This window comes from Lytechinus variegatus, chromosome 2 (assembly GCF_018143015.1).
Source record: "Lytechinus variegatus isolate NC3 chromosome 2, Lvar_3.0, whole genome shotgun sequence".
NCBI lineage: Eukaryota > Metazoa > Echinodermata > Echinoidea > Temnopleuroida > Toxopneustidae > Lytechinus > Lytechinus variegatus.
This window is the reverse complement of record NC_054741.1, coordinates 23,703,659-23,719,675: the sequence shown is the minus strand read 5'-3', so window position 1 is coordinate 23,719,675 and position 16,017 is coordinate 23,703,659. Positions and strand designations below refer to the sequence as shown.

At 34.5% G+C, this 16,017-nt stretch overlaps 1 protein-coding gene across 1 annotated transcript in view; it reads left to right on the top strand.

The window, feature by feature from the left end:
- The first annotated feature begins 3,451 nt into the window (after positions 1-3,451).
- LOC121407625 (differentially expressed in FDCP 8 homolog) overlaps positions 3,452-16,017 on the top strand; it is a 34,103-nt gene continuing 21,537 nt past the window's right edge. Inside the window, exon 1 of the mRNA XM_041598791.1 lies at positions 3,452-3,526. The gene's annotated coding sequence lies outside the window, so the exon portion shown is untranslated. The remainder of the gene's footprint in view (positions 3,527-16,017) is intronic.

Here is a 16,017-nt window from a genome sequence, read left to right as displayed (position 1 = left end):
GATCTTTTAGAGGGAAAGTAGAATTCTCGGGGGCGAAAGTTTCTGGTTTTGGGCCGTATGTGGGGAAGTATAGGAAGGAGTCCCAGGCGTTAGTGGGGAGTGACTCCATACGTACAGTATATAACTTTCACTCCCCAAAACGCCCCAGGCCAGGCTACGCCGGCGTGAGCCGTGCTATACAGGCCACTGCCAGGCATGCCAGGCAATGTGCACTGCGCCATCGCCGTGCCTCACCCGTACCATCGAGTAGTCACGTATTGTTCAGTCTCACTCACTCACACACACTCAGAAAAAAAAAAAAACAGGCACAAGCATACGCTTCATTAACACTTTTACATGTACATCATTAAATCTACTTACGTCATTCCAACTTGTCTCCACGGGGCTACCATTTTGAGAGCTCTTTTTGTTAAAAAATACACGAATAGACCTCTACTTGGGTTACCGAAAGAAGTCGCTCATGAAATTCCTGTCGATGTCGGGATCCCCATCCTCGATCAATTTTGTTAAACATGTAGAGGTTTTTTTTAAATAAATACAATGTCTTATTGCGTCTTTAATTACAAAAAGAATATTAAAAAAATATATTTGATATAATAGATTAATTATTGAATCTATATTAATTGCTACATCCTACATAGTATTTCAAACCATAAATCTTCGTGTGGATTCTAGATTGGCAATAAACGATGGGGAATAAAATGGTATTGAAATAATCGGAATATTCATTTAATGTATCAGATTCGCTATTTAATTCGTCCCAAACAAAAGACGGCCTATTATACTCGACCCATCCCCCCAAAAAATGAAACCGCAAAAATTTCTGATGGAATAGGAATTCGATTATCCTATTCCGTACCGAGAGGCAACTACGGGGAACAATGGATCCTACCAAGTTGGTAAGGCTCCAATCTCCCCCAATTAACAAAAAAAATTCAAATTATAAAAACTTTCTTAATGTTTGATGGATTTTCCTCAAATTAATGTTATTACTTTTCTTGTATTTTTTGAACAAACTTTATAGGGTATCTTAATCACGTTAAACTCGGATGTGATTTACTTTAAAATTTTATTTTATTTCCACATCCCAATAATAAAAGTATAAACATGTAATTTTAAGGACACTTGTTGGTTTTCATGGTTTATATATTTCGATCCCTTCATTTGTCTCTTTATATTTAAATTCTCATTTATATTGTATCTTCTCCACTTATTTTACATCACAATCAAAATAAAGAACAACGGAGTCGGAGAGGATGTGTTGTTCAAACGGGTAGTACCATAAATGGGGTATGTGCTTGGAGTGGTGAATTTTGAAGAAAAAATATTATTTTTAAAAACATATGAAAATGAACACAATTTATTTTATTTCATCCTGGAATTTTTTTTCTTCCTCCATTCATCTGTTTCTAATTAACAGTATCGGAAAGGAATGATTTCATTCAATAACAATGAACATACGAAAATTTCAAGAAAAAAAAAATCGATGGTTATTACGATTAGTGACGGATCTATATATACAGGGAGTTTCAGGAGGTTTAACAGCACACCCCCCCCCCACCCTTGGGCTGCAAGTAAAAAAAAAATGAGTAATGACTTACATTTTTAGCCAACCCCTTTATTGTGCTTTTCATTTTTTTCTGGACTAAAATGAAATTCATTTTTAATTGAACCTTTTTCTTTTTCATTGTCTGTCTAAAAAAAAATGATACAATATGACCTTCATAAACCTTTTTTTTTTGGGGGGGGGGCTTCCCCTCCTTCAAAAAAATATAAGAAGCTAGATCTGCCCCTGATGATCTTATATACCCTCCACTATCTTTACTATCCGATCATATAACTATTTGACCGTACAATTCGTAATGAAAATATAGACACTAAATATTGATAGGGGGACCAGGGGCTGGAAAATTTGACAAGCAAATAAAAAAAAACAAAGGCTATCACCTCAAAAGTAAGGTCATCTCAACTGTCGACCACTGCATGTTTTATTTCGATTTTGAATGAAGTATTTCTTTCCATGCATAAAAGACCAAATATATATAGAAGGGGACATTTTGTGTCCCCCTATACCAGGTTACGCGTCTTCCCTTTCCCCCTTGCATGGATTTCCTCCCATGATTTTTGGTCACCATGCAATGAAACTAAACAACATAAAAAGAGCATAAAAATGGAAAGAGAAAGGGGGCGAGAAGAGAAAGAGGGATCAGAGAGAGAGACTATACAGGGGGTATGAGTTACAACTTAAGAACCTGGAAAATATCGGTGCCCCCCCCCCTCAAGTTCGGAGTGACGCCCGTGATGATATGTCGTTTTATTTTTTATTGTTAATTTCTCAGTTTCGTGGGTTTTTTTTGTTGTATAATATAATATACTGCGGTCACATATTATTGTGATCTTGTTTTCCCTCCTCTCAGTTGAATATTTTCTTATCGTTTCCTGGTTGAGGGCTCGAATTAATAGACGGACATCGGTGACCATGGCCGTCGATGCCTTTTTGCTTGGCCTTGATGCCCCCAGGAAAGTTAGACTCTCACGGCCATAAATTTACCTGCACTTTTCCTTTTAGCCATCGGGTGCCCATTCATTTTTATAAAAGATTATGCCTTTTTGCTTTTGGCTGTCATGCCCTTTTCTCTCAATGTATGATAATTTGCTATATACGTTCATGAAACAATTCATTTTTTAAGAAGTGGAAAGGTATAGCCCCGGAAAGTGGAGCCCCCGAAATTTTCACAAAAAATTATTTTGGAGCCCCTGAAAGATTTTTCCCCTGACATAGATTCATATTTTTGTATTGTGGAAACGTATATTCTGATTCTGAAGTGCCGTAGGTTGCGCTGTAGGCATGGTATACCTTTTTTCCCCCGAAAATTGGCCTTGATACATTTTTTTAAAAAACAGAATAAGCTGCCCTTTAAACTGGCCTTGATTCCCCTCGAATGGGGTATCCAAGCAGGCAAAGCAGCCAAACTGAAAGTGCCCTTTTTCAAACTTTGACTTAGCCAGGTCTTTGTTCGAGCCCTATATAATATCAATAAGCGTTTATTTATTTGTTTATTTATTTATTTATTTATTTACTTATTTATTTATCTATTTATTTATTTATCTATTTATTTATTTATTTATTTATTTATTTATTTATTTATTTATTTATTTATTTATTTATTTATTTATTCATTTATTTATTTATTTATTTATTTATTTATCTATTTATTTATTTATTTATTTATTTATTTATTTATTTATTTATTTATTTATTAAATTTCGGAACGAACTCCTCGTTGAACTCCTTTGCAATGGTGGCCGTGGCACTGTAAAGAAAGATAGAATGGTAAAAAGGCTGAGGGGACGAGTTGATTAGGTAACGTACCATGTGCGACTGAAGTTTTCGGAGAATTTTCAGGTTGTCTCCTGTGAACCATGACAATGACAACAATTGCGATTGATTGAATGGGATAAATCGTAAGCGTAGGCGTAGCAGTACAGTAGATCTTAAACTTTACAGGCTAGATACACTGCAGTGGTGAGTCGAATTCACAAAAGTTTCCAGTTAGATAAAGAATAACAATTTGAAAATACTTTTTGCCGAATTTTGTTCAGATTTTATTTCAAAACACGGAAAGACTGACTCACCATGCTAGGAATGCTAACTTTTCGCAAGGCACCAACCCAAATAAAATCTAGGGGACTAGGACAACAGCGCATGCGATTCTAATGCACACATCTCGAACGGAGAAATCACGATACGGTGATGCGGTAATTGGAATTGCACATGAGCGTATTCGCCAAGAACCGGTAATATGGTTAGGGTGCGAGGTAGTGGGCGCGGGCGTATACATCATACATGTATGTTTGAGCTCATAATTTGGGCCAAATTTTGTTATCATCATTCATGCCCAGAAAGGTTTTTCTTGAAAAACAGTTGGTTTTACAATTAAGCTTCAACTCATGATGAAATATAAGTTTGGTGTAGATCTATAATAATGGCAATGAGTGACAATCATATTATATTGATGTCTGAAATAACATGTTATATTGCACTCACACATTGTACGAGGTTAGTATGTACTAACCTCGTACAATAGACCGTGTTTGACCCTGGATTTCGAAGTAGTCGGCAAACATCGCTTCATTGCTGAAGTAATATTTGCCGAAGCTCCTCGCTACGCACCGGGGCTCTTGCCGGCAACGTTCTCGCCAGTGTAGAACACACGCGTCGCATGCGACACACGCAAATTCCACAAGCTCCTGAAGCGTCACGCGCAAAAAGTGAGCGACACGGGCAAAAAAAAAAATTATAAAAAGTGAGGGAAAATCATCGAAAATAATTGTTGCATCATTCATCATCAACCCTCAAAAATATAGAATGTTTCAGAATCATTTCGGCAACAGACAAACTACGATCTTATCACTTGACCGGATAATATCCATGCATAGACACTGGCGCATTTCCACTTCCAGCCGGCTAGCCAGCCACCCAGCCACGCTAGCTTTGCCAGCCCGCTGGCGCGGGTAGCTAGCTGAGCCAGAGCCGGACCTGCACGCAATGTTTGGAACTGAATTGTCCGCGATGCGACGTAACTTCATTTTTACATGATACCGTATTCTGATAACTTTCAAGAAATTTTGATTTTAAAATGAATTGTTCCATATAATTTTCCTGGTAATTACTTGCTAAGTATATTCTTAACGTTCATTCTCAATTTCTGCTGTCATGTAACAACGAAATAATTGTTGAAATTCTTGGATGTATGAACTGTAATAGGCTTGGCCGGCCAGCGACATGCGTATGGCAAGCTATTTTAACATTTTCTGATATCAAAAATTATTAGATTTATTGATATCAAGAATTAATTTCTTGAATTCATTTCTTGATATCAAGAACTCATTTCTTGATATCATAAAACGATTTCTTGATATCAAGAAATTAATTCTTGATACCAAAAAACATTTATTTTTATATCAAGAATTAATTTCTAACTTGATATCAAGAATTCATTACTGATTAATAATCAGAATGATTTTTTTTCAATAAATTGACGATCGAATTCAGAAATGAATTCTTGATATCAAAGATTCATTTCTTGTGATATCAAGAATTCATTTCTTGATATAAAAAAATAATTTCTGGATATCAAGAATTCATTTCTTTAAAAAAATCAGATTGATTTTTTGCAATACATTGACACTCGAAATCAGAAATGAAAATGAATTCTTGATATCAAGAATTGATTCCTGAATAAATATCAGAATGATTTTCTTGATATCAAGAATTCATTTCTTGATATCAAGAATTAATTTCTGAATAAAAATCAGAATTATTTCTTGCAATATATTGATGCACGAAATCAGAAATGAAAATGAAGACCTAGATATCAAGAATTAATTTCTTGATATCAATAATTCATTTGTGAATAAAAATCAGAATGATTTCTTGCAATATATTGATGCATGCACAAAATCAGAAATGAAAATGAAGATCTTGATATCAAGAATTAATTTCTTGATATCAAGAATTTCTGATTGAAAATCAGAATGATTTCTTGCAATACATTGACCCTCGAAATCAGAAATGAATTCTTAATATCAAGAAATTAATACTTGACATCAAGAAATTAATTCTTGATATTAGAAAATGTGAATGAATGTTAAAACGGTTTGCGATATACATGTGGATGATTTTGTGAAAGGAAAAAGCGAGATCCCGGGAGCGAGATGTTAATGTTATTTGTATGACAGCTAATTGCTGGATTCACCTTTTATTTTTCATTCTTTCATCTAAAACAGACTATAATTTCTTGTATTGTTTTTCACATGTGTGTACAGTTCTATTGATTGATGTTCTAGGGGGGGGGGGGGTGGCGTGAGATCGATGTTTAGGTATTTTTAATCGATATGTCATGCCAACTCCCCCGCCCCTAGATCCTGCATCGTACAGATCAGAAATATGCCTAAGACTTTGCAACATCTCTCTAAAGGGAATTTGAATTGCAAAATGATGAAAATGGTCAACACATTTTCGAAGTCTCAACCTGAAAAAAAATAAAGCATGGTAAAAATGAATAAGTGATTTTGTATATTTCCAATATTTCCCAACTGAAAATTAACTTACTGAAAACACACGTTCGTGATATACGTAGGTGTCATTTTCAAGTGACCAAACATTAAAGCGGGAGTTCACCCTGACAAAAAGTTTATTGTAAACATAGCAGAACTTAAACATAATGATAAGCATTGATGAAAGTTTTACGAAAATCCAAAGACTTTAAAAGTTATTAGAATTTTTATAATTTTTTTTATTTGTATAGTCGCTGATTGAAAAAAAAATCAATGAAATGTCCGTCACCACCCAAAGCAATCGCTCTCATGGCTCATGTTTTAAAATGACCTCAGTGGCTGCCCAAATGATACCCAAGAGAAACGATTTTCATCTCATGTTTACCTGATTTAATGGTTCAGCAAATCTTGGCAGATTATCTAAATTTGTTGTCGAGTGTCCTGATGACAGATCTATCCCAGCTGCTTCACCCAAGGTATTATGCAATGTACCTTATATGACGAAGGAGGTATCACTTGCTTTGGCTGTAGCTTCATTTTTTTTTAAAGAGTTCATAGCAAAAGCCTAAAGGTATATAAAATATATTTTAACTCGTTAGGACCTCAAAATTTTTTAAAACATTCCTAATGGATCGTTCATTAATCTGACATTTTTGTGACTTCTATTTCGTTTTATTTTCTTTCCCGCGGTTGTCAGAAAAATGCGTGATTTATATTTATTTTTGGAGAACGGGAGTCCGTACCGAAAGGTATATTAAATATATTTTAATTCATCAACACATCAAAACAATGTTAAAACATGTCCTGATAGATCGTTCATTAATCTAAAATGTTTGTGACTTTTGTTCTTTTATTTTCATTTCCGCTGTTGTCAGAAAATTGCGTGCTTTATATTTCTTCTCGGAGAACGGGAGTCTGTAACGAAATGTATATCAAATATATTTTAAATCATTAACACCCTAAAATAATGTTAAATCATGTCCTGAGATAGATCGTTCATTAATCTTCGATGTTTGTGACTTCTGTTCTTTTATTTTCATTTCAGCTGCACGTACGTGCAAAGCGCCAACTTAATGTGTTCCGCCATCTTGCTTGTTGGTTGCCGATAAAATGCGCATTTTCAGATTTTTTTACGCTCTGTCATTATCCATGACTGAAACATTGACCAATCAAAAACTAAGATTCTATAAGAAATATGAATATTCATATACGAAAGTATAAACATAGATAATTTAATTTAATGTGAAATTTAAACACAATTCTTCAAAATTGGGTTAGTTTTATGTCTGTAAAATGACCCTTAAAACCAAAGTTTTTTTTCGAAAAAATAAGGGTTTTCCCAAGTTGTCATGGTAACATGGCCTGAATTACAAAAGCTTAGCAAACACTATATTTCAGTGATCGAGGATGTATTTGTTTACGGTATACGTCTACAAAAGTTATAACATTTTTTTCCAGACCATGGATGAACTTTCAAACAGAGATATTTTAGGCAAGTTTTTACGATTTCCGGCAATTTTCTGACATAGGCATTTTCAAGACATAGTTTTTACAGAATTAGAAGAAGACATCATGGATTTTCCTAATTATCACGACGGATATGCAACTTACTTGTAAATAAATCAAACAAAGTCTATGATTTATTTTCGATAATGCAAAAAGAGACATTCAAGTCTCTGATTGAGAGCCGCAGATTTAACATTCGCACGGCGCAATGGTAACGTTTTCGCCGAATTCGTTGGGGCGAAAACACCAAGCGAGCCGTCCCACTCACCAGTCCCGAACGCTGCGCTGTATGTTTGATGATATATCTGGTGCCATTTCGTGCTTATAAATTTGTTTTTTCTACAATGCCACTATCTCATTAAAATTATTTGTCATGATAACATTGAAAATATTATCGTTTAATGGCCCAAAGGATCGACTGTAATAAAATACACTTTGAAATATTGTCAGAGAGTGATTAGTTAGGTGATGTTTATGGTCAGAATTTAGTCATGGCTTCGGGTGAACTTACGCGAACGCGGTCACTTGCTCACGGGGCGAGTCGGCCTGGCAATTTGGTGGAGGGCCGTTACGTGCAGTGCAGCAAGAGCAGAGTTGGGGAGTTAAGTAAAAATACTTTGAAATAAGTAATCTGCAACTATTTTTTGTCTTACTCTTATCCCTTTAGATTAATTAGATAAGAGATTAAAATTCTAAAAGATTAAATCCAATTTTAGACAGTGGCAGAACAGAGTGGTGCTTTATAATTTAATCATTAATGGGGGGGGGGGGGTCGTGCATATGCCCCCAATTCAGAAAAAAAGAGGAAAAAGAAAGAGAATCTTGTGAACTTGTTCAATTGGATTTTTGTAACCAAAACATCAAAATTATGCTCATGTCGGTTGCAACTTACTAAATTCTTTTTAAATTTTTCCTGATCGATACGCCATATCGTGTATAACCCCAAATTTTTTTTCGCTCGTTCATGTCGTTACGCCACTGATATAACAGCTAGTTTATGCCAACATTATTTGGTTGCGGGATCAATTCAGCTATAGCTAAACATTTATACTTTATGCCTGTTCAACTTCATACAGGTTTAGGCCTGTATTTATGAGATATTTTTAAGATCTATGGGTGCCTTCATTATTTTCATTTTCAATTAAAACAATTATTAATTATGTATTAATTTAGTATAAACCTCCATGATACATTTTATTGTGTTAAATCGTGCCATTTCTGTTATATTAAGCCCTTGTAAAAACATGCTCAGTAGCAGACCCCCTCCCATATATAAACACAATATAAATGTATATAAAATGAATTGACCCCCCCCCCCCCCCGGCTTCCCTTTCGAGGACAAAATGAAAAAAAATCAAAATAATTGACCGCCCCCCTTTGACGAGGCAGCTGTCGGTGGCATGAGTGGCATGATGTCTTCTTTGACTTTTTTGCGTGTAAAAATAATACTGAAGAAATATAGGGGCACTCTAAGTGTCCCCCATGAAAATCAATCTGGATCTGCAAGTGCATGGGGCTGCGCCCTCTCCAACGTCATAACTTCACCATGACTCCGTAACACAAAGATTAGCGATCAATCTCTAAATGAATTGGCTAATCAAGATCAATGTTACACGTGCATTTGTCGCAAAATACTGACTAAGAACCAATCAGAAGCGTTCTTTCATTTTTGCTATTCATCGTAAACCTTTGTGTTACGGAGTCCATATGTTTACGTCCTAGCTCTCATATTTTTCATCTCCCTGATTTTTGGAAGAAAAAAAAACAAGGCGAAAGAAAAGAGTGAAATAAATCCAATACGATTAATCACAATTTGAGTTTTTTTAAAGAATTACACTTTATTAAATTCTGCAACCATGATGAAGAATAAACAGCAATCTTGATAAATTCTGGGGTTTTTTTTCAAAAAATAAGAACCAATTAACCTTTTTCTGATTTTTCTGTCACTTTCCACATTTTGAAGAAAAAAAATTAAGTTGTTCATCGACGCCCTGCACTGATGATGAAACTGTATCCCCACTGGGTCCTCTTAACTCCCCCCCTCTCTCTCTCTCCCTCCCCCCCCCCCCCCATAAAGCGCCTTGCTCATTTCTCTTGTCTCACCTTGACCTTAATTAGTTAATCTTAACCATTTGGCGGTACTGTCAAACGTGACTGGTCGCCATCATAACTTCATCCCCAACAAACACGGAACAAACGATCACAACAATATTCTGGTGTTCGACCCAACATCATTCCGTTCAATACGCGTAAGGCCATACGTGGGCATGCACAAACAACGTGGGTTCTCAAAAACTGACCCGCGTTTGGACTGAAATTGTGATTAAAATAAAAATGTTATAAATATCACAAAAATATGGGTATAATAACGGATATTTGATTAACGGAAAAACATCAATCGCTTATTCATAATAATTCCGGAAAAGATTTGAACGAGGTTTTTATCAATGGTAATCAAGAGGAATTAGTGTATAGATGAATGGCGCTCAACGTTAGCCGGGTGAGGGCGCGCGCCAAATCTGGCAATATGGCGTCGCCCTTTAAGCTGACGTTGGGTCTATGGCTCGTGCACGTACGTTGCTGTTGTCAGAATAAATGTGTGAATTTTATTTCTGAGAGAGTTCAAAGCGAAAGGTATATAAAATATATTTAAACTCGTTAGGACCTCAAAACAATTTTAAAAAACATACCTTATCGATCGTTCATTAATCTGAGATTTTTGTGACTTCTATTTTGTTTTATTTTCCTTCCCGCGGTTGTCAGAAAAATGCGTGATTTATATTTATTTTTGGAAAACGGGAGTACATAACAAAAGGCATATCAAATATATTTCAACTCAAACACCTCAAAACAATGTTAAAACATGTCCTGATAGATGCGTGATTTATATTTCCTTTCGGGGAACGGGAGTCCGTACTGAAAGATATAATAAATATATTTTGATTCATCAACACCTCAAAACAATGTTAAAACATGTCCTGATAGATCGTTCATTAATCTTAGATGTTTGTGACTTCTGTTCTTTTATTTTCATTTCCGCTGTTGTCAGAATAAATGTGTGAATTTTATTTCTGAGAGAGTTCAAAGCGAAAGGTATATAAAATATATTTAAACTCGTTAGGACCTCAAAACAATTTTAAAACATACCTAATCGATCGTTGAGATGTTTGTGACTTCTATCTTGTCTTATTTTCTTTCCCGCGGTTGTCAGAAAATTGCGTGTTTTATATTTCTTCTCGGAGAACGGGAGTCCATACCGTAAGGTATATCAGATATATTTTAAATCATTAACACCTTAAAACAATGTTAAAACATGTCCTGAGATAGATCGTTCAATAATCTTAGATGTTTGTGACTCTGTTCTTTTGTTTTCATTTCCGCTGTTGTCAGAATAAATGTATGAATTTATTTCTGAGAGAGTTCAAAGCGAAAGGTATATAAAATATATTTAAACTCGTTAGGACCTAAAAACAATTTTAAAACATACCTAATCGATCGTTGAGATGTTTGTGACTTCTATCTTGTCTTATTTTCTTTCCCGCTGTTGTCAGAAAATTGCGTGTTTTATATTTCTTCTCGGAGAACGGGAGTCCATACCGAAAGGTATATCAGATATATATTTTAATTCATCAACACCTTAAAACATGTCCTGAGATAGATCGTACATTAATCTTAGATGTTTGTGACTTCTGTTCTTTTATTTTAATTCCGCTGTTGTCATATACATGTGTGATTTTTATTTCTTAGAGAGTTCAAAACGAAAGGTATATAACATATATCTTACATGTAACTCGTAAGGACATCAAAACAATTTTAAAACATACCTAATCGATCGTTCATTAATCTGAGATTTTTGTGACTTCTATTTTGTTTTATTTTCTTTCCCGCGGTTGTCAGAAAAATGCGTGATTTATATTTATTTTTGGAGAACGGGAGTCCATATATAACGAAAGGCATCTCAAACACCTCAAAACAATGTTAAAACATGTTCTGATAGATGCGTGATTTATATTTCCTCTCGGAGAACGGGAGTCCGTACTGAAAGATATATCAAATATATATGTATTTTAATTCATTAACACCTCAAAACAATGTTAAAACATGTCCCGATATATCGTTCATTAAACTTAGATGTTTGTGACTTCTGTTCTTTTATTTTCAATTCCGCTGTTGTCAGAATAAATGTGTGATTTTTATTTCTTAGAGAGTTCAAAACGAAAGGTATATAACATATATCTTACATGTAACTCGTAAGGACATCAAAACAATTTTAAAACATACCTAATCGATCGTTCATTAATCTGAGCTTTTGAGACTTCTATTTTGTTTTATTTTCTTTCCCGCGGTTGTCAGAAAAATGCGTGATTTATATTTATTTTTGGAAAACGGGAGTACATAACAAAAGGCATATCAAATATATTTTAACTCAAACACCTCAAAACAATGTTAAAACATGTCCTGATAGATGCGTGATTTATATTTCCTTTCAGGGAACGGGAGTCCGTACTGAAAGATATATCAAATATATTTTGATTCATCAACACCTTAAAACAATGTTAAAACATGTCCTGAGATAGATCGTTCATTAATCTTAGATGTTTGTGACTTCTATTCTTTCATTTTCATTTCCGCTGTTGTCAGAATAAATGTGTGAATTTTATTTCTGAGAGTTCAAAACGAAAGGTATATGAAATATATTTTAACTCGTTAGGACCTCAAAACAATTTTACAACATACCTAAGGCTAATCGATCGTTCATTAATCTGAGATGTTTGTGACTTCTAATTTGTCTTATTTTCTTTCCCGCGGTTGTCAGAAAAATGCGTGATTTATATTTATTTTTGGAGAACGGGAGTCCATATATAACGAAAGGCATCTCAAACACCTCAAAACAATGTTAAAACATGTTCTGATAGATGCGTGATTTATATTTCCTCTCGGAGAACGGGAGTCCGTACTGAAAGATATATCAAATATATTTTAATTCATTAACACCTCAAAACAATGTTAAAACATGTCCCGATAGATCGTTCATTAAACTTAGATGTTTGTGACTTCTGTTCTTTTATTTTCAATTCCGCTGTTAGAATAAATGTGTGATTTTTATTCTTAGAGAGTTCATAGCGAAAGGTATATAAAATATATTTTAACTCGTTAGGACCTCAAAACAATTTTAAAACATTCCTAATAGATCGTTCATTAATCTGAGATATTTGTGACTTCTATTTTCTTTTATTTTTCTTTCCCGCGGTTGTCAGAAAAATGCGTGATTTATATTTACTCTTGGAGAACGGGAGTCCGTAACGAAAGGCATATCAAATATATTTCAACTCAAGCACCTCAAAACAATGTTAAAACATGTCCTGATAGATGCGTGATTTACGCGGTATATTTCTTCTCGGAGAACGGGAGTCCATAACGAAAGGTATTTCAAATATATTTTAAGTCAATACAGCTCAAAACACTTTAAAACATTTCCAGACAAAAAGACCCATACATTTTTAGATAAACAGCAACTTAACATTTCAACATTTTGCCGATATCAACTCTAAGTTAGGTATTGGTGTGCACCGCCGATTAGAACAATATTACATTGAACTTCGCGGATTGGCAATGAAACTTGACTTTACCGGGATCAAATCATCAAAGCACATGTGAAAATCAAAACATCACGTGTAAAATCGGCCACCACCGAATCGGCGGGTTTGCGACACGCGTAAGAAAAATCCTGGCGAGAACGCTGCTTGCCGGTAAGTAGCAAGAGTTTGTTGAATATAAAAATAATAATAAAATAATAATCCGATAAAAAAAGCACATTTTGCTTACCTCGGCCTCGAAAGTGACTTCGCTTGTCTCTTCCACGGAAATACAAGGAAGCCCGTTGGTGGCGCTAATAATTTCACAACCTTGATTCAGCTCCTCGGTAATTTTATAACTGTATCTAAATTCTTTGAATGCGCAATCCTCATGATTAATTTACTAATTATGGGCACCAATTAATGAAATGCCTTCAAAAAACATAATTAATGATTATTATTGGTGATGATAACACTCATTTGCATTAATTTAAAAAGATGACTGATAAAAAAAAATGAAAATAATATACGTGCCTGGAAAGAAACCAGCAGTACAAGCTTTGACGAACGTCAATAATACGTATACGGTATACCAAAGTCTATACAATGAAAAGATTGGACACTTCACGGACTTTGCGTAATGCCTTGCGTCGATATGCGTGTAAAATAGTGTAGGTGCCTATTCTTTCCCTTGTCGTGTCTTTGATATGAATATAAATCGCGCGCCCTCTTCAGGAGAAAATTGATATCAACGCTGACTGATTTCTATCTCCGTAAAATCTTCACTAAAGATCAAGAAAATATACATATTTTTAGAAAGAAACTTCAAGGAGAAGTCACGGAAGGATCTAAATGATTCGGTAAGTGTCATAGCAGGATGTGGAATATTTATTTATACATAATATTTTATGTGGGCAAAAGCCCACTGTATTTTCGAAGTGTAGTGGTGTGTCGCGTGCGTATGACTGATAATCCTTCGCTCGCGAGACGATATGAACCCATGGGTGGTTTTATTGTTGCCTTGGCAAAGCCAAAGTTGTATTATCATAAGCTGTGTCTGTGACTTGTGAGCAGGTTTGAGTTTAAAGGGGAAGTTCACCCTGAAAAGTTTGTTGTAAAAATAGGAAAAAAAATAATAAAAAATATTGGTGAAGGTTTGAGGAAAATCCGTCAATGATTAAGAAAGTTATTAGAATTCAAAGTTTTGAATTTGTGACGTCATATGCGAGCAGCATTCCTACAAAGCGAATGGTAAAAAATATATGAAATGTCATTTTCTCAGAAAATTGAAAATGGTTTTTACTGTGCCTTTTGTATATCAATAGACAAATCATTTCACACCCGATCATAAATAGAAAACAAAGTAAAGTTATCAGGAACCGTACAAAATTTGAAATTCATTGATTTTTTACCATTCGCTATGTAGGAATGCTGCTCGCATATGACGTCACGAATCCAAAACTTTGAATTCTAATAACTTTCTTAATCTTTAACGGATTTTCCTCAAACCTTCACCAATATTTTTTATTATTTTTTCTGCTATTTTTACAACAAACTTTTCTTCAGGGTGAACTTCCCCTTTAAAGAGAAATGCCAGTAGTTGCAGTAAACACTGATTTCATGAGAAAGTCTGTAAAACAAGGCTTAATTGTCTGAATATCATCGAGGATCTCGATCTGGTACAGTTACATAAAACTGAACTTTGTGAAATCTTGAAATCTACGCTGAAAAATGTTCACACTGAAGATCACCAACACAGATAGGCACACGTGGGACAGTGTATTATTATTGCTGGAATAAAGACCCGACAGAAGTGACCGAATCCGCGCTTATTTTGCTTATTTCTCAGCAATTACACAATTTCTTCCAGAATCCTTTGGCACATATTTTTTATTCATACAAACAGACACTTGGGTGGTCATTATATTAGATTCTGTAAAAAGTCATTTTGCGATCGTTACCAAAACTGGAATTTATCTTTAAGCAGAGTGACCAGATTTCACAAAATGAAATGCGGGACAATCGATAAAAATGATCAGCAAAGAAGGCTACACAGTGTTAGACTTTGTGAAAAAATATAAAGAATTGGAAGGGAGGGTGAACAAAAGAATGAAGGAGAGAAAGAAAAGATATTAAATGAGGAGAAAGAAAGCAAATATGAAGGGGAAAATGAAGGAAGAAATTAAAGAAAGAATAAAAGAAGGATGAAATAAAGAAAAGAGAAAAATGTATTCTGTCATTTGAATTCTTTGCATTGAATATAGAAAGAAAGAAAAAGAAAGGGAAGATGAAAGACAAAATAGAGGAGAGAAAGAAAAAATGATTTAAAAAAGGAGGAGGAATCAATGAAGAAAAAAATGTTTCTTTCATTCATTGATAGAAACAAAGAAAGAAGATAAACAGGAAGGGGGAAGAAAGGAAGGGAGGGAGGGAGGGAAAGAAAGAATAAGGGGAAAGAATTAGAAGGAAAAATAAATAAAAAATGAAAGAAAGGAGAGAAAAAGCGGGAGAGAATGAAAAAAACATAATGGAAGGAGGAAAAAACAGAAAGAAAAAGGAGAGGAAGGGAGAAGGGAGTAAATGAAAGTTTAAGGAAAGAAAGAAGGAAGGAAATAAAAAGGGCAGATAAGAAAGAAGGAAAGAAAGCAAAATTAACAGAGAGTAAGGATCAGGAAAGAAAGGTCTGGAATAGTAAAAGATAGATGGAACAAAAAAGCAAGCAGGAAGGATAGACGGATGAAGGATAAAAATGAAAGAAAGGGTAAAAAAGTTCAAACTTCCAGCAAACAAAATCAATCCAATCATCTAACCGAAAAATGATAATGATATTTGGTGTTTTCTAGATATATTCTTTAAATTTTGAAAAATTAAGTGT